Below are 19,426 nucleotides of genomic sequence, written 5' to 3' on the forward strand. Positions count from 1 at the left end.
AAAAAAAATTACAAAGAAATACAAATATTTTTTATTTCTTTTATTATTTATTTTTTTGGTTCATTATAAAACTGTGGCGGGACTAATTAGACTGTGGCGGGCCGCACAGTCTAGGTAATTAATGGGAAACACTGGTGTTGTTTCTTTTTGACATAGTTGCGGCACACGGAACAAGTTAACAACTCACCACTACAGCCGCCAGTAGCCTAGCCAGTCTCTTCAAACTTCCACTCGAAACATTCTTTTTGTTAGGTGGTCCCGCTGATCCTTTTCGTCTGAGAAAACCGCCGTGGGGTTTCTTTTTAGCGGCCGGCTTACTCCTTCCATTTAACGTTATTAACCTGTTCCACCCGTGGAATATTTTCGCCTAAAATATATACCTAGGTAAATGGAATATTGCTCCACTTCTACAAGGTCCATTTGCATATTCTTGGTATCTAGGTACATCTATGGACCTCAGGGAATGTATTCACAGTGTCAGAAATATTGTGTCTATTACTAGGCTTGCTTAAATTGTGATGAAACAAAGGAGAATATGAATTATGATTTTTCTTTGAATCTTTGACAGTGAATAATAACACCATGATAATAATGACCAAACTTAAAAAACTGCCACTGATCTTGTTCAGTACCTTCTTGAGATCATGTGTACAAAAAAATCTAAGGAAATTAATAAAGGGAAGATGAGTAAACAGAAGGTTCTGTAGATACAGTAATGAATTCTCCCATCCGGACCAATGCAATTTGAAATATTATTATAGAATATAGAATATGATGCTTATAAATTACCTTATTATAGCCAATTCGCATAAAAGTACAGTAAATTACAGTAGATATCATCATCTGTTCTTATGCACGCCTGGTGATACTAAATCCAAATTGAACTTGGGCATTTGAAAGATAATATATATATATATAAGTATATATATATAAGTTCAATTTGGATTTAGTATCACCAGGCGTGCATAAGAACAGATGATGATATCTACTGTAATTTACTGTACTTTTTTATTTTCACCACAGTGCACGAGCGAGAGAGACCCCCCCCCCCCCCTCATCCGCATGCGCAGTAGTGCAAAGACTTGTCCAGGCCACAATACTTGTCCGCACCACGAAGCCCCGCCTCAAACCCGTCCACGCCACGAAGCCCCGCCCAGACGTTGGGCTCTGTGGCTCTGCAGATATACCCTACTCCGTTGGGGGCCTGTACTGTGCGTCGGGGCCTGTACTGTGCGCCGGGGGCCTGTACTGTGCGTTGGGGGCCTGTACTGTGCGTTGGGGGCATGTACTGTGCGTTGGGGGCCTGTATGTGCGTTGGGGGCCTGTAATGTGCGTTGGGGGACTGTACTGTGTGTTGGGGGCCTGTACTGTGCGTCGGGGGCCTGTACTGTGCGTCGAGGGCCTGTGTGAATGAATGAATGAAAACTTTATTTAACAGATTGCAGAATGGGTACAATACAGTACGGCTCAATACATACAATTGTTAAGGGGATGCAGACCTGAGAAAGACGTTTGTCTTGTTTCCATCAGGGTCCCCCATTTTCAATTCATATAGACATTTATGACATACATAACATACATGACATTTATGGCATAGGGACATATAGGTATTTAGTACTGATACATTTGTGACATAGGCGGTATTCAAATATACAGTACTGTTACCCCTAGATCCTGACAGAGTATATACATATGATGGGGAGGGGACTGTACATTAGGAGGGGGTGGGTGGATGGGAGGGGAATATACATACGGCGGGGAGGGAATATATACATGCGGTGGGGAGGAGACTGTCTATTAGGAGGTGGTGGGGGTTTTGGGCATTTACGGTGGCCAGTTTCGAATTGCAGCCTCCCGTAGGTGCTCTTTAAGGGCGGTTTTGAATGTGGGCAGGGATTCACATTCCTTTACAGCTTTGGGTAGGGCGTTCCACATTGTTGTGGCATAATTGCGAAACGTGTTTAGTCCCTTGTTTGAGCCGAATCTGGGTTTAACATGATTTGTTGAGCTTCCTCTGGTGTAGTGGTTGTGGTATTCACTGACCTTTGGGAAGTATTTTGACATGTACATGGGCACCCCGGTCGTATAGTGTATCTTGTAGACCAGGCCCATTGCAAGTTGCTGTACTCTGTCGTCTACTCTAAGCCATCCTAGGTTGTCAAAGTGGGCAGGGGTGAGGTGGGTTCTGGGGTTCAGGTCAAGTAGTAGTCTGACCAGTTTGTTTTGTGATGTTTGTAATTTTGTTTTAAGCGCCTTTGAGGTGCTTTGGTACCATGAGGTGCACGCATAGTCATAGTACCCTTGAATGAGTGCTCCTGCCAGAGTCCTCAGGGTATTCTTGTTTACCAGAGAGGAGATCCGGTACAAGAATCTAGTTCGTTGGTTGACTTTTTTTATTACATTGGATGCCATTTTGTCACAGGAAAGATTTGCCTCTAGGATGGAACCCAGGTAGGTAATTTCGTCTTTCCTTGTGACAATATTGTCACCCACTGTAACTGAGAAGCCGTCGGTCTTGCTGAGTTTGTTATTTGAACCGAAGAGAATGGACTCTGTTTTGCCCATGTGTAATGATAGTTTGTTATCAGCGAGCCATATGCAGATTTTGCCTAGTTCCGTGCTGAGGGTTTTTTCAACCTGCAATTTGTTCTTGTCAGAGACCAGCAGGGCTGAGTCGTCCGCAAACAGGAACAAGTTGCAGTCACAGGCTGACGACATGTCATTTGCATAAATTAGGAAGAGTAGCGTACTGTGCGTTGGGGGCCTGTACTGTGCGTCGGGGAACTGTACTGTGCGTCGGGGGCCTGTACTGTGCGTTGGGGGCATGTACTGTGTAATATATCAATAACTTTGATATCTTCTCTTTAACAGTATCAACACATATCAATAACTATGACATCTCCCTTTTTTTTTTTTTTTTTTTTTTTTTTATATCAACACCCTTCAAAAAAAATATTATTGAACTCTCCCCTCACAGGTAAAGTCTCTGGACAGGTTTAACAGGTCTACCAGACCTGGTTTGGATCAGTCCATCAGTGTTCCTTGTTGTACCAGGCGAGCCATGGTTTGGGCTCATCTGAATGTCAGGTGTGTCATTCCCGGGATTTGTGTCATCATTCGCTGGAGGCCCCGCTACGGGCACCGCTTGGAGATGTCGACGGTTACGCCTGTACAGAGCACCCTGCTCTGTCTCGATGAGATAAGACCTCTGTGTAACGCTCTCACCTGCCACTACTGCAGGTGTGGACCAGGTCTTTTGATTGTCCAGTCTGGTGAGAACATGGTCTCCTCGCTGCAGTGGTGTGAGCTCTCTCACGCCATGGCGTTTGTTATAGTAGAAGGCCTGTTTGCTCTTCTCCGCAGCATCTCGAGCTCTGACGTGATGTTTGTTCGGCCACCTTGGTTGCAGGTTCTTGGCCAGAGTGGGCAGCGTCGTCCTGATTTTCCTGCCCATTAGGAGCTCTGCCGGACTGACACCCGTACTGCTGTGTGGAGAAGAACGGTAAACCATTAAAGCAAGTAGGGGGTCCTTTTGTCTCAGAATCCCCTTGGCCGTTTGTACTGCACGTTCAGCATAACCGTTTCCTTGTGGGTTGTGGGGACTAGAGGTTGTGTGCTTAAAGTCCATGTCACAGGCAAAGCCTCTGAAGACATCACTGCTGAACTGCGGTCCGTTGTCACTGACAACCTCCTCCGGTATTCCGTGCCGGGCAAACGTGGCTCTCAGCTTCAAGATCACATGTGCACTAGTCGTGGTAGGCATGTGGAGTATCTCCAGGTATCTAGAGTAGTAGTCAGCTATGACTAGGTAACTCTCTCTCTCATGTTCACATAAATCTATGCCAATTCTCTTCCACGGCCTGTCTGGGAGAGGTGTTGACAGGAGAGGCTCCCTGTTCTGTGCTCTCCTCTGCTCACGACAGTACATGCAGTTCTCAATTTTGTGTGTTGGCCGTGTCTCTGCACTTGTTAAGACCTTGATGGCCCTCATGTATGCGTTCTAGTATATCCGACCTCAATCTCCCTGGTATCACTATTCTACTCCCTCTGGTCACTACCCCATCGTGCATAGACAGTTCGTTCCTAACGGGAAAGTACTCCCTAACACAGGTGTTTATATGTGCTAGGTGTTCAGGCCACCCCTCTTGTATGTACCTGATCACTTCTTGGAGCTGCTCGTCCGCCGCCGTCTCCGTGCGGATGCTGTCTATCTTTTGCGGCGATGCTGGAATGTTGCTCATCACAGCTGCTACGTAACACTCCACGTCTGTGTCCCTACTGAGCCCCTTGTCTGCCTGTGGGCTCCTGGACAGTGTGTCTGCCACCACCAGAGTTTTCCCCGGTGCATACTCAGCCTCCGGGTTGAACCTCATCAACCGCATGAGGAGTCGCTGGCAGCGGAGTGGCACATTGTCGAGATCCCTGGAGTTCATCAGTGGGATGAGGGGTTTGTGATCCGTAATCAGTTTGAATGCTGGCAGGCCGTAGAGATACATCTGAAACCTCTCACACGCCCACACGCTCGCCAGGCACTCTTTCTCTATCTGAGCGTACCTGGTTTCAGCGTCGCTCAGTCGCCTTGAGCAGTATGCTACCGGTCTCCAGTCCTCGCCATGGAGCTGCAGCAGGACACCGCCTATCCCATAACTGCTTGCGTCTGCTGAGACCACTGTGCTCCTGTTAACATCATAGTACACCAGGGTAGGTGACGTTGTGAGGAGCTCTTTAACTCGCTCAAAGGCTGCTTGTTGCGCCGGACCCCACATCCACACTGAGTCTGCTTTTAACAGTGCATATAGTGGCTGGCCCACTGTGGCGAGGTCTGGAATATATTTCCCCAGGTAATTGATCATGCCGAGTGCTCTCTTTAGTTCCTGCATGTTTTCTGGTGGTTCCAGTTTGCTGACTGCAGACACTTTGGCTGGGTCGGGTCGTACACCATCTTTGTTGATCACCTGACCCAGGAAGTGCAGCTCCTCCTTTCTCAGCACACACTTCTCATTGTTCAGCTTCAGGCCTGCAGACTCCAGCCGATCCAGAACCTTCTGCAGCCGCTCATCATGTTCGCTGGTGTTGCTGCCATGGATGATGATGTCGTCCATGTAGACGGCAACGCCGTCCAGCCCTTCCAGCGTCTCCACCATCTTCCTCTGAAATATCTCAGGTGCACTGCTTATCCCAAAGGGAAGACGTTTAAAACAGTACCTTCCGTACGGTGTGATGAAGGTGGTCAACCTCTGGCTGTCTTTGTCCAGTGGGATCTGCCAGAACCCTGACGCTGCGTCGAGTGATGAGAAGACTGTGGAGCCGCTGAGCTGAGCTACCATCCCCTCTGATGTCGGCAAGATGAATCTCTCTCTTTTGACAGCCTTATTAAGCTTCTTTAAGTCCACACAGATGCGTGCTTTTCCAGACTTTTTCTGGACTGGCACCATGGGTGCGCACCACTCTGTTGGGTCAGTCACGGCTTCAATGATGTCGTTGGCTTCCATCCTCTCCAACTCCTCTTTCACTGCACTCAGGAGCGGTATGGGGACCCGGCGTGCTGTGCATACTGCATAGGGCTGGGTATTGTCCTTTAGAGCTATCTTCACAGGCTGTTTTCAGTAGGCCAAACTCCTGTTCACTGGTGTTGACCTCGCCCACTCGCTTTACTAACCCCATAGCTACAGCTACTGGCCTGCTGAGTAGGTTATTCAGACTCTGCCCTCTAATGACGTAGAGCCTGCATGTGTATGTTTTCCCCTTGTAGCTGGTCTGAGTCATAAACTGCCCTAAACAGTTCAATCCACCCCCTGGACCACTCAGCACCTTCTTTGGCCTCTGTAGGGCCCGTTTTGGCTCCAGTGTTTTGTACACAGTTTCACTTATGATACAACAATCGGCTCCAGTATCTATTTTAAATTCTACAGGTGAGCTGCCAATCTCTAATGTGACTGTCCATTCATTATCATTTTGAGGCATGCTATTAACTGAGCCCAGATAATAATACTGTCCATCTTCTGATCCCTCACCCTCAGTCACTTCTCTCACCTGCTTTCTTTTGCACACCCTTCCCCAGTGTCCACTCTTCCCACAATTATTGCAGTTAGACCTCCTTGCTGGGCAGTCATCCTGCTGACTCTGTGGCATTCTGCCGCACCGCCAGCACTTCCTGTGGTCATTCTCACTCTCTCTCTCCTGGCGCCTCTCTCTCTGTGAGTGCCGCCACTTCTGTGTTGCACCTCTGTTATGCCGTTGTGCTACTTCTTGCACGGCGTAAGCCTGCTCCCCCTGCTGGTTAACTTGAGCTTTTACCTCCTCTGATTGACGCGTCTCTTGTACAGTCATCTCCAGAGTGAGGTTAGGGATCAGCTGTAGCCTCTGAGACATACCCTTATCTAGAATCCCCACCACGATTCTGTCTCTTATGTTTTCCTCACGAGCCGTTCCGAAGTTGCAATGTTCCGACAGCTCATATAGTGCGCGGATGAATGTCTCTGCGCGCTCTCCCGCACGCTGCACTCTCTGGTTGAAACACGCCTGTTCATGTATAACGTTGCGTCTCGGGATGAAATATGCATCAAATTTCACCAGTACAACATCATACTGCGAGTCATCTTCCTCTTCCCCGTAGGTAAAAGAGCTGAGAATGTTCTCTGCTTCCTTCCCGAGCGCATACACCAGCGTGCTTACTTGAACTGGACCTTCTTCTTTGTCCAACTTAGTAGCTATCCTGTACCGTGTAAACCGTTTCTTCCAGTCTGACCATTCGGCGGGTTTCTCGAAACAAAAACTCTCTGGTGGTTGAAACTTTGCCATCCTCGACCACTTCTGACACCATGTAATATATCTTGGATATTAACGGACAACGGAACAGTTGGTTGGTAAACAAGACGCTTTTATACTACCTCAGGTGGTTCCTCAATCCCAACAATCCCTGCCTCTCGCGCCACTCCCCCTTACTGTAACTGTCGTAAACATGTCGTAACGTATACTCCTCTTGTAGTCAGTTAACAATACTATGACATACTGTGCGGTGCACTACTGCACATGCGAGAAACAAAGTAAAGTAATTCTAATCTAGTCTAAGGGTTAAATTTAGGCCCTCATCCAGAAGAGGTTAAGCTTAGAGTAACAGTCAGGGCTGGTAATCCAATTGATATTCAGTTTAAGACAAAAATTCTAGTCTATAGACAATTGGTTGCATTGAATGCTTTATTTGGTTACTCCTAATCCAATTGATATTCAGTTTAAGACAAAAATATTTTGGACATGATTAGGTCCTATTTTCCGTATGTTACTTTATTTTCCGTATGTTACTTTATGTTTGCACCTCATCAATCAATCAGATTTATTTATAAAGCACATTTCACATGACGCGTGTCAACCAAAGTGCTGTACAGAGGGTAGATACACAAGATACATATAGACAACAATCACACTCCGTTTTATGGGAGGGCACACAGGCAAACACATAGAAAAACAGGGCATGAGTCAGTGAACGGGAAAGGCTAGTAGGTAGAAGTGGGTTTTGAGCCTCGATTTGAAGGCATTTATCGAGGGGGCGAGCCTAATGGAGGTGGGGATGCTGTTCCACAGTTCAGGGGCTGCGATAGCAAAGGCACGGCCGCACCTGAGCTTGAGGTTAGACCTCCGGACTGTCAGGAGCCTCTGATCGGCTGACCTGAGGGACCTGGTGTTGGAATAGGGGGATAGGAGGTCTGAGATGTAGGAGGTGGTGTGACCATTAAGGGCTTTAAAAACAAATAGGAGAACCTTAAAATCTATCCTGTAGCGTACTGGGAGCCAATGAAGGGAGGCAAGGACAGGGGTGATGTGGTCTCTCTTGCGGGTTCCGGTCAACAGTCTGGCAGCAGCGTTTTGTACCAGTTGTAAGCGGGACAGGGAAGACTGGTTAATGCCTATATAGAGGGAGTTGCAGTAGTCTAATCTAGATGAAATGAAGGCTTGGATGACTCTCTGAAGGTCTGCAGGGGAGAGAAGGGCTTTGAGTTTGGTACCAAAGCACCTCAAAGGCGCTAAAAACAAAATTACAAACATCTCAAAACAAACTGGTCAGACTACTGCTTGACCTTACTCCTAGAACCCACCTCACCCCTGCCCACTTTGACAACCTAGGATGGCTTAGAGTAGACAACAGAGTACAGCAACTTGCAATGGGCCTGGTCTACAAGATACACTACACGACCAAGGTACCCATGTACATGTCAAAATACTTCCCAAAGGTCAGTGAATACCACGATCACAACACCAGAGGGAGCTCCACAAATCATGTTAAACCCAGATTCGGCTCAAACAAGGGACTAAACACGTTTCGCAATTATGCCACATCAATGTGGAACGCCCTACCCAAAGCTGTAAAGGAATGTGAATCACTACCCACTTTCAAAAACACTCTCAAAAAACACCTACGGGAGACTGCAATTCGAAACTGGCCCCTGTAAATGTCCTAACACAACCCCCTCCAATGTACAGTAAATTACCAAGTATGGTCTTGTCAATATTTACAGTTTTGCTTGTACAGTGATAGTGTCCCCCCCCCCCCACCCCTCCTACCCAACCCCCCCCCCCCCCCACCTCCCCCCCCCACACTCCTATCCAACCCCCCCCCCCCCACCCAACCACCTCCAATGTACAGTCGCCCCCACCCCCCCCACCTACCCAACCTCCTCCAATGTACAGTTTCTATGTCAAATGTATATACTTTTTTTTCTGGACTCTTTTCGTATCACAAACAGTACTGTATTTGCAAATCTGGTATGTCATAAATGTATAGATGTAGCAGTACTGTCTATCTGTATGTCATGTATGTCATATATGTTACGATGAATTGAAAATGGGGGACCCTGATGTAAACAAGACGAAAGTCTTTCTCTGGTCTGCATCCCCTTAACAATTGTATGTATTGAGCTGTACTGTACTGTACCCATTCTGCAATCTGTTAATAAAGTTTTCATTCATTCTAGTGTCCTATATTATTATGTTACTTTGTTTCTCGCATGCGCAGTAGTGCAGCGCACAGTACAGGCCCCTCCTATATCTGCGGCACTGCAGATATACCCTACTCGCTGCGGCACTGCAGATATACCCTACTCGCTCTTCTTGCCAATAGGGGGTATCTGCAGAGCCGCAGAGCCAGGCCCAATAGGGGGTATCTGCAGAGCCGCAGAGCCAGGCTGGACGGGTATAAGTGGTCTGGACAAGTATAAGTGGTCTGGACAAGTAGTTGCGAATGGGGGGGGGGGGGGGGGGGCGGGGTTCGTCTCGTTTACATAGGTACATTATACATAGACAGTAATGTTACATCTAGACATGTAATAATAGAGTAAACTTGTACCCATACAGTGTTACATCTAGACATACCAGATCTAGTAATAATAGAGTAAACTTAACTTTCGTCTCAGTAACAATGTTCATAAAGTGTTGAGTGCTACAGTGTAGGTTAGTTTATTAGGACAATTCCACCATTGTGGGGCAAGGACTAAGAATAGGCGACTTCTCTTTGATGACCCGACTTCTCTTTGATGACCCTCCCGGAGCTTGGATAGGAGTAGGAATAAACTGTACATATACAGCACTGTTTGAACCTGGCACACAACATACTTCACATGTCATTTTTCTTTTTGTTATTCCACCATTGTGGGGCAAGGACTAAGAATAGGCGACTTCTCTTTGATGACCCGACTTCTCTTTGATGACCCTCCCGGAGCTTGGATAGGAGTAGGAATAAACTGTACATATACAGCACTGTTTGAACCTGGCACACAACATACTTCACATGTCATTTTTCTTTTTGTTATTCCACCATTGTGGGGCAAGGACTAAGAATAAGCGACTTCTCTTTGATGACCCGACTTCTCTTTGATGACCCTCCCGGAGCTTGGATAGGAGTAGGAATAAACTGTACATATACAGCACTGTTTGAACCTGGCACACAACATACTTCACATGTCATTTTTCTTTTTGTGGAGACGAAGATGATGAGTACCGGTCTTCTCCTCAGACATAAAATCAGTTTTTCAATACAAGTACGACTCAAGACACAGAACATTAGTATGCAAAATAAAAAATTAACACAGATTTTGAGTGTGAATGAAAACTTTATTGCAACAAGATTGCAGAATGGGTACAATACAGTACGGCTCAATACACACAATTGTTAAGGGGATGCAGACCAGAGAAAGAAGTTTTGTCTTGTCTTCTCGTACTGAAAACGTGACTGTTAGCACAGAGACGGCTGCAGTTACACACAGGGCCATTTTCGTTTCGTTTTCAGGGTCAGTTTCGCTTTTCAGAACGCAACGTAATGGCAGGCAAGTTGCCCAGTCCACACGAGCGCTGGATTTAATATAACCATGATTGTATGTGCGCAGTTGCACTGTTCGGCCACACACAACCGGGGATTTGCTACACTGCAACCCCGGTCTTTGAAAACCGGAGTTCCTGCCCCTCTGCTTGTTTTTGAGGACGGACTTTCTCAAATTCAGTGTTGATTACTTTGTTGGACCGGCGGGTATTTTTGCCTATCCATGGTGCCCAAAAGTGATAGCTGGGGGGAACTGCAAATGGGTTGTTTTTTTGACCTTTGCAATGAAAAGAAAATAATAATGTCACATCAGGAATAGAAGTTGCTTAACAAATTGATAAAAGGAGATGTCGACTAAGCGCTGCGAGTTACCCGTTACAAAACCACGACCAATCATATCCATAGACAGCGTCTTCCAGAAGTGTTCCACGTCCACCTCTCCACTGAAATCATCTGGAGGTCGTTTGAGGTCACTTACTAAGAAAAACAAGGAACATTTACATGCAAAAGCATATTCTCCAAGTCATACGATTAGGAACATCCAAGTAAGAGATAGTGCACAGCGGTTATCAGTGAAAATTATGTCTCTAAATGTCCATTACAAGGTCACAGGAGAGAAAATCGTGTTCATTGACCCGAGACTGAATTGAGTATTCAACCAAGTCAAGTAATATATGAATATTCTTACTGGATAAATGGAACACTCCTTTCTTGTGGAGGTCCATCACCACCACCGGAGGGTTATCACCACAGGTTACACAAGAGTATGCAGACTCATGTTCTGTAAGAGCCTCAAAGTGAAGGTAGGCATTGAGAACTGTTTTTGCAGGGGGGAATTGTACCCCAGTAGTGAGTTCCAGGGACTCTACTACTCTGCTGACTGCAGTGTGGACCTATGGGAGAAACAGTTATGGAAGCAAAATTAGTGCAATGATTAAGTTTTAATTTCCATGTACATTTAATAAGTTGTTGAGCCACAGTTTCTAACCTGTAACATATTCCTCAAGAAAAGGCACAATGGTAGATCAAGGAGAACACTGTCGTTGAAGTTGTGTAGACCATCTTTCCATTCCTGGTAACGGTAATGCATTCTACATTGTTTGCAGTATTTGTAGTAGGTGGCAACATCTAGAGATGGAAATATGCAGCATTACACTTGATACAGTACTTTCTCACATGGTTGATTTAATTAACACTGTACATTTCAATATCATAATCAAAATACCTTGAATAATTTTGGTGCTAGTCAGGATTTTGGCCTTTGTAGTAATAAGGACAGGATCCGAGAGGGGCACATTGTCTGGGCATCGCTGGCACATCATCTCCTCAGGAACTAGGCATGGTGGATAAACAGTTTCCACTGAAGGAAGCCTCAAGTTTTCTGGGAGCACAGCGGGGATCATCTTTTTTTCCTGCATGTACTCAACCATGCTCTGCAGTTTGTCTTTCGGTGGATAGTACATGTCACAATCACCTTCATTCTGTGATGCATGTGGTACAGTGCTTGGATCCAACTCTGTGCTTCTGGCTGTCCTGAACAATTGACTGTCCGTTTGTGCCATTTTGCTATGTACTTGTGGATACATGACTTTTTGGGTTTGGCGCATGGACAGTGCCACGTATTGATCTTGGCATCGTACACAACCATGACTCTTCCAAGGCGGCTGTACCATGAAGCTTTGGGCTCATATACGGAAATGTACTTCTTTGACGGAGGGATTGCAATTTTAGAAAAAACAGAAAGTGGTACATATTGGGCTACGGCTTTGATGATTAAGGCAGTCTCTCTTCTTATCTTCACCAAACCATTTTTCTTGCACCATCCTAGAGAGCGTTTATTCGGCTAGCACTTCAATGGGAGCGTTGGATGTGCAATAGTCAAGTGACCTCAGATGTATACACTTGAAGGAGTTGAATCCACTCAGCCATGCCAACTTCATATTTTGTTGGCACTCCTGTGACTCACAACCAACATCAATGTTTTCCACCCCAAATTTTTGCACGACATGCAGTGGAGTACTCGCAACCTGGAATGACTTGAATACTATGAACATTCTATTCTTTGAATCTATGCACTCACTGGTAAGGTCATGCCTTGCTGTTATGTCATGCGTTTGATCCGTGTGTTTCCTTTCGATGTGTTTCTTCATATTTCTGGTGTTCATGGTAATCTTACACATCGGACACTTCTTTTGAATGACTGGCCGCCTTCTGGCCCGACTTGGGGATGTTTCTGCAGCCAGAGGTGGTTGAGGAGATGGCAGAGTCGGTTGAGGAGATGGCAGAGTCGGTTGAGGAGATGGCAGAGTCGGTTGAGGAGATGGCAGAGTCGGTTGAGGGGAGGGCTGGCTCTTACATGATGATATATGGACCAAAGCCTGTATTTTGGTTACAAATGTTGCCTGGCAGTAGAGGCAGTGGTAATGATAGTCTGGGCTGCCTGGTCTGCAGTCCAATCCACATCTGAGCAGGGGCTTGCATGATAATATATGGTGCGAAGCATTTTTTTTTCTTACAATTGTTGCCTGGCAGTAGGGGCAGTGGTAGTGATAGCCTTGTCTGCAGTCCAATCCACATTTGTGTATAGTGTATTCTGTAACACAAACATGAAAAGTAATAAAAGCATAATGTGACCACTGACCATTATTATTATTATACATGACCACCGTATGCGTCGGCTCAGTTATGCTCATTGCCAGAGGCAATGGGAGAAATGTCTAACTTTACCTTGATGGATAACTACTGTTGAAAAATGGATTTGCAAATGGCTCTGCACTTTGCCGAGTCTGGTAGGCTTGAAAAGGGAAGGCGCACAAAACGGGCAGTGATAGTTGCTGCAACAGGATCTGCATTCCACTACTGGTGGAAGTGACTGGCCTCTTCGTATCGTTATGTGGTCCTGGAAAAAAGAGAATATAATTACTTTCAAAATATGAATAAAAGGTTGTGCCTCTAATCACCACATCACTTGCCCACTTGGAGATGGCTTACTACTACACCATGTACTTGCAAGTTTATATTTAGTAAAGATAGCAGAGAGAGAAAGAGAGAGCCAGTTAGCTAATTAAATTCAATTGCACAGGTGGTCTGTGGTGGCCTTGATAAGCAACACACCCAATGTCCAAAATAGGTACTTACATTTTTACATATTTAGTAAAGATAGCAGTCCTATACACACCATGCACTTGCAAGTTTATTTAGTAAAGATAGCAGTCCTACTACACCATGTACTTGCACGTTTATATTTAGTAAAGATAGCAGAGAGAGCAGAGAGAGAAAGAGAGAGCCAGTTAGCTAATTAAATTCGATTGCACAGGTGGTCTGTGGTGGCCTTGATAAGCAAACCCAATGTCCAAAATAGCTAAATAGGTACTTACATTTTTACTGAAAGACATCTTGTTCTGCCTGCGCAGTGCGCACACACCACACTGTGAAAGAGTTCGTCTTCTTCTTGTTGTGATGTGAGAAAGAGTTCGAAAAAAAAAATTGACTCTTTATACTCTCACGTGCTCCAGTCCACACATTACATTTACATTTACAATGTAATGCGCATACACATTGCGCCCCGCCCTCCCGCCCCCCCCCCATTCGCAACTACTTGTCCAGACCACTTATACTTGTCCAGACCACTTATACCCGTCCAGCCTGGCTCTGCGGCTCTGCAGATACCCCCTACTCGTCTAGACAGCCTTGGGCTACTACGGAGGAATAAAAGACGCCACACACTTCATTGCAGTTTCTCACACCACTGACCGAATCTCACAAGTGAGACGAGTAGGGGGTATCTGCAGAGCCGCAGAGCCAGGCTGGACGGGTATAAGTGGTCTGGACAAGTATAAGTGGTCTGGACAAGTAGTTGCGAATGGGGGGGGGGGCGGGAGGGCGGGGCGCAATGTGTATGCGCATTACATTGTAAATGTAAATGTAATGTGTGGACTGGAGCACGTGAGAGTATAAAGAGTCCATTTTTTTTTCGAACTCTTTCTCACATCACAACAAGAAGAAGACGAACTCTTTCACAGTGTGGTGTGTGCGCACTGCGCAGGCAGAACAAGATGTCTTTCAGTAAAAATGTAAGTACCTATTTAGCTATTTTGGACATTGGGTTTGCTTATCAAGGCCACCACAGACCACCTGTGCAATCGAATTTAATTAGCTAACTGGCTCTCTCTTTCTCTCTCTGCTCTCTCTGCTATCTTTACTAAATATAAACGTGCAAGTACATGGTGTAGTAGGACTGCTATCTTTACTAAATAAACTTGCAAGTGCATGGTGTGTATAGGACTGCTATCTTTACTAAATATGTAAAAATGTAAGTACCTATTTTGGACATTGGGTGTGTTGCTTATCAAGGCCACCACAGACCACCTGTGCAATTGAATTTAATTAGCTAACTGGCTCTCTCTTTCTCTCTCTGCTATCTTTACTAAATATAAACTTGCAAGTACATGGTGTAGTAGTAAGCCATCTCCAAGTGGGCAAGTGATGTGGTGATTAGAGGCACAACCTTTTATTCATATTTTGAAAGTAATTATATTCTCTTTTTTCCAGGACCACATAACGATACGAAGAGGCCAGTCACTTCCACCAGTAGTGGAATGCAGATCCTGTTGCAGCAACTATCACTGCCCGTTTTGTGCGCCTTCCCTTTTCAAGCCTACCAGACTCGGCAAAGTGCAGAGCCATTTGCAAATCCATTTTTCAACAGTAGTTATCCATCAAGGTAAAGTTAGACATTTCTCCCATTGCCTCTGGCAATGAGCATAACTGAGCCGACGCATACGGTGGTCATGTATAATAATAATAATAATGGTCAGTGGTCACATTATGCTTTTATTACTTTTCATGTTTGTGTTACAGAATACACTATACACAAATGTGGATTGGACTGCAGACAAGGCTATCACTACCACTGCCCCTACTGCCAGGCAACAATTGTAAGAAAAAAAAATGCTTCGCACCATATATTATCATGCAAGCCCCTGCTCAGATGTGGATTGGACTGCAGACCAGGCAGCCCAGACTATCATTACCACTGCCTCTACTGCCAGGCAACATTTGTAACCAAAATACAGGCTTTGGTCCATATATCATCATGTAAGAGCCAGCCCTCCCCTCAACCGACTCTGCCATCTCCTCAACCGACTCTGCCATCTCCTCAACCGACTCTGCCATCTCCTCAACCGACTCTGCCATCTCCTCAACCACCTCTGGCTGCAGAAACATCCCCAAGTCGGGCCAGAAGGCGGCCAGTCATTCAAAAGAAGTGTCCAATGTGTAAGATTACCATGAACACCAGAAATATGAAGAAACACATCGAAAGGAAACACACGGATCAAACGCATGACATAACAGCAAGGCATGACCTTACCAGTGAGTGCATAGATTCAAAGAATAGAATGTTCATAGTATTCAAGTCATTCCAGGTTGCGAGTACTCCACTGCATGTCGTGCAAAAATTTGGGGTGGAAAACATTGATGTTGGTTGTGAGTCACAGGAGTGCCAACAAAATATGAAGTTGGCATGGCTGAGTGGATTCAACTCCTTCGAGTGTATACATCTGAGGTCACTTGACTATTGCACATCCAACGCTCCCATTGAAGTGCTAGCCGAATAAACGCTCTCTAGGATGGTGCAAGAAAAATGGTTTGGTGAAGATAAGAAGAGAGACTGCCTTAATCATCAAAGCCTAGCCGTAGCCCAATATGTACCACTTTCTGTTTTTTCTAAAATTGCAATCCCTCCGTCAAAGAAGTACATTTCCGTATATGAGCCCAAAGCTTCATGGTACAGCCGCCTTGGAAGAGTCATGGTTGTGTACGATGCCAAGATCAATACGTGGCACTGTCCATGCGCCAAACCCAAAAAGTCATGTATCCACAAGTACATAGCAAAATGGCACAAACGGACAGTCAATTGTTCAGGACAGCCAGAAGCACAGAGTTGGATCCAAGCACTGTACCACATGCATCACAGAATGAAGGTGATTGTGACATGTACTATCCACCGAAAGACAAACTGCAGAGCATGGTTGAGTACATGCAGGAAAAAAAGATGATCCCCGCTGTGCTCCCAGAAAACTTGAGGCTTCCTTCAGTGGAAACTGTTTATCCACCATGCCTAGTTCCTGAGGAGATGATGTGCCAGCGATGCCCAGACAATGTGCCCCTCTCGGATCCTGTCCTTATTACTACAAAGGCCAAAATCCTGACTAGCACCAAAATTATTCAAGGTATTTTGATTATGATATTGAAATGTACAGTGTTAATTAAATCAACCATGTGAGAAAGTACTGTATCAAGTGTAATGCTGCATATTTCCATCTCTAGATGTTGCCACCTACTACAAATACTGCAAACAATGTAGAATGCATTACCGTTACCAGGAATGGAAAGATGGTCTACACAACTTCAACGACAGTGTTCTCCTTGATCTACCATTGTGCCTTTTCTTGAGGAATATGTTACAGGTTAGAAACTGTGGCTCAACAACTTATTAAATGTACATGGAAATTAAAACTTAATCATTGCACTAATTTTGCTTCCATAACTGTTTCTCCCATAGGTCCACACTGCAGTCAGCAGAGTAGTAGAGTCCCTGGAACTCACTACTGGGGTACAATTCCCCCCTGCAAAAACAGTTCTCAATGCCTACCTTCACTTTGAGGCTCTTACAGAACATGAGTCTGCATACTCTTGTGTAACCTGTGGTGATAACCCTCCGGTGGTGGTGATGGACCTCCACAAGAAAGGAGTGTTCCATTTATCCAGTAAGAATATTCATATATTACTTGACTTGGTTGAATACTCAATTCAGTCTCGGGTCAATGAACACGATTTTCTCTCCTGTGACCTTGTAATGGACATTTAGAGACATAATTTTCACTGATAACCGCTGTGCACTATCTCTTACTTGGATGTTCCTAATCGTATGACTTGGAGAATATGCTTTTGCATGTAAATGTTCCTTGTTTTTCTTAGTAAGTGACCTCAAACGACCTCCAGATGATTTCAGTGGAGAGGTGGACGTGGAACACTTCTGGAAGACGCTGTCTATGGATATGATTGGTCGTGGTTTTGTAACGGGTAACTCGCAGCGCTTAGTCGACATCTCCTTTTATCAATTTGTTAAGCAACTTCTATTCCTGATGTGACATTATTATTTTCTTTTCATTGCAAAGGTCAAAAAAACAACCCATTTGCAGTTCCCCCCAGCTATCACTTTTGGGCACCATGGATAGGCAAAAATACCCGCCGGTCCAACAAAGTAATCAACACTGAATTTGAGAAAGTCCGTCCTCAAAAACAAGCAGAGGGGCAGGAACTCCAGTTTTCAAAGACCGGGGTTGCAGTGTAGCAAATCCCCGGTTGTGTGTGGCCGAACAGTGCAACTGCGCACATACAATCATGGTTATATTAAATCCAGCGCTCGTGTGGACTGGGCAACTTGCCTGCCATTACGTTGCGTTCTGAAAAGCGAAACTGACCCTGAAAACGAAACGAAAATGGCCCTGTGTGTAACTGCAGCCGTCTCTGTGCTAATGAAGTGGATTCCCAAGCTGTTCGGTTCTGCTCTGATCAGAACCTGTTGCTGGTACTCTGCGTTGTGATTCAATACCTTTAAAGCTCTGGGAATCACTTCTGTTAAAACTGACTGAGCAGGCAGAAGGAATTAGGAGGAAGGTAGTTTAACAGTTGTTTAATCAAAGTTTAAGAGTGTATACAAATTACAATAAGAAAATGCTATAGTTGTTTATCAAAGACACTATGCCGTCTTGATAACAACCAGACTAATATTACAGTATAAAGAATGATAGTTGATAAGTTGTTGATGGTCTTTGCTTGTCTGGCTGACAAAACAAAGCAGTCTGTTTTCCCTCCAAGAAGTTCCTTTGTCCTCGTTGCCGCCTTGGCCTCCTTGGTGTTGATGGTGGAGAGGTCTGTCCTTGTGGTGTGGTTGTTTCAGAGTTCTGTCCTGTTGGTTGGTTCAGAGTTCCTCTCCCCCCATCACACACCCATTCTTATAGCCCAGGCCCAGTGTCTCGGAGTTGATGACATCATCACATTATTGCCCCAATCACAAGCCTGCTAAGCTTGTATTTGAAAAATAGGGGTTTGGCTTAATAGCCCAACCCCCTTCACATAATACTAACAGAGGCTGTCCTTACAGTCAACAATATATACTGTTCTTAAACATTGCATCATTTTCATTTCCATTTATCTATATTTGAATTACAATTGCCCACATAAACACAGATATATTTCTTTATCACTAAGTCTGTTGACTTTATAAACACAGATATATTTCTTTATCACTAAGTCTGTTGACTTTAATCATTCTTTTAGCTTAATAGAATACAAATCAATACCATATAGAACAAGCTTAATAGAATACAAATCAATACCATATAGAACAATCAATTAATCATATTGAACCTAAATGAAAACAGAACAGGCACATTAACTAATTGTAGACATTTAAGTATGACCAAACCTAATTATATTTTAACTTACTTCAATGACTTAATTCAAGATTATAAGTACAATATACCAGGAAATAGTTAGCTTGTTTGGATTTCAATAGTGATCTTCTCTGTGTGTGTGTGTGTGGATGTGTATTTGAAAATGTGTGTGTGTGTGTATTTGAAAATGTGTGTGTGTGAGTGTGTGTGTGTGTGTGTGTGTGTGTGTGTGACTATGTGTGTGTGAGTATGTGTGTGTGGGTGTGTCTGTGTCCCCCAGGCCGTGAAGCAGCTGATAACACTTCATGGGCGCTTTGATCCTTTTAACCTCTTTGTGTTTGCTAGGACTGAAATCCTTCCTGTCCCACCTTAGGAACCAGATGGTTCTATTGTTATAAACATTCTACCTCAGTAAACACACAAGTTACTACTCAGATTTAGCCTTTACAGCCGGCTATTTTAAGTGGCCCGGGACACCATCTGTTTGGGAGGATTCTTGTGTTGAATTCCAGGGCGCTGTTATCCCTAAATATAATACCTTAGTTTGATTGGATCATTGATGATCTTATGTTTGGATTTTACAACAGTCCCCACTTGGATAGTTTACCTATCCTTAATATGTCAAACATAGATATCAATCTCTACACACTACTAT

The 19,426-nt window shown here is 44.7% G+C and overlaps 2 long non-coding RNA genes across 2 annotated transcripts; one reads left to right on the forward strand and one right to left on the reverse strand.

Moving 5' to 3' along the window:
* Window positions 1-11,101: 11,101 nt before the first annotated feature.
* Window positions 11,102-11,764, reverse strand: LOC311230943. Its single transcript, XR_014619841.1, has 3 exons — window positions 11,535-11,764; window positions 11,298-11,437; window positions 11,102-11,202 (listed from the first exon to the last, which is right to left on the reverse strand). It is a non-coding gene; the product is annotated as an uncharacterized lncRNA (long non-coding RNA).
* Window positions 11,765-16,312: 4,548 nt separating this feature from the next.
* Window positions 16,313-16,975, forward strand: LOC311230612. Its single transcript, XR_014619824.1, has 3 exons — window positions 16,313-16,542; window positions 16,640-16,779; window positions 16,875-16,975. It is a non-coding gene; the product is annotated as an uncharacterized lncRNA (long non-coding RNA).
* The last annotated feature ends 2,451 nt before the right edge of the window (window positions 16,976-19,426 follow it).

The sequence above is a fragment of the Notolepis coatsorum genome (assembly GCF_963971535.1).
Source record: "Notolepis coatsorum genome assembly, chromosome: 6".
Lineage (NCBI taxonomy): Eukaryota > Metazoa > Chordata > Actinopteri > Aulopiformes > Paralepididae > Notolepis > Notolepis coatsorum.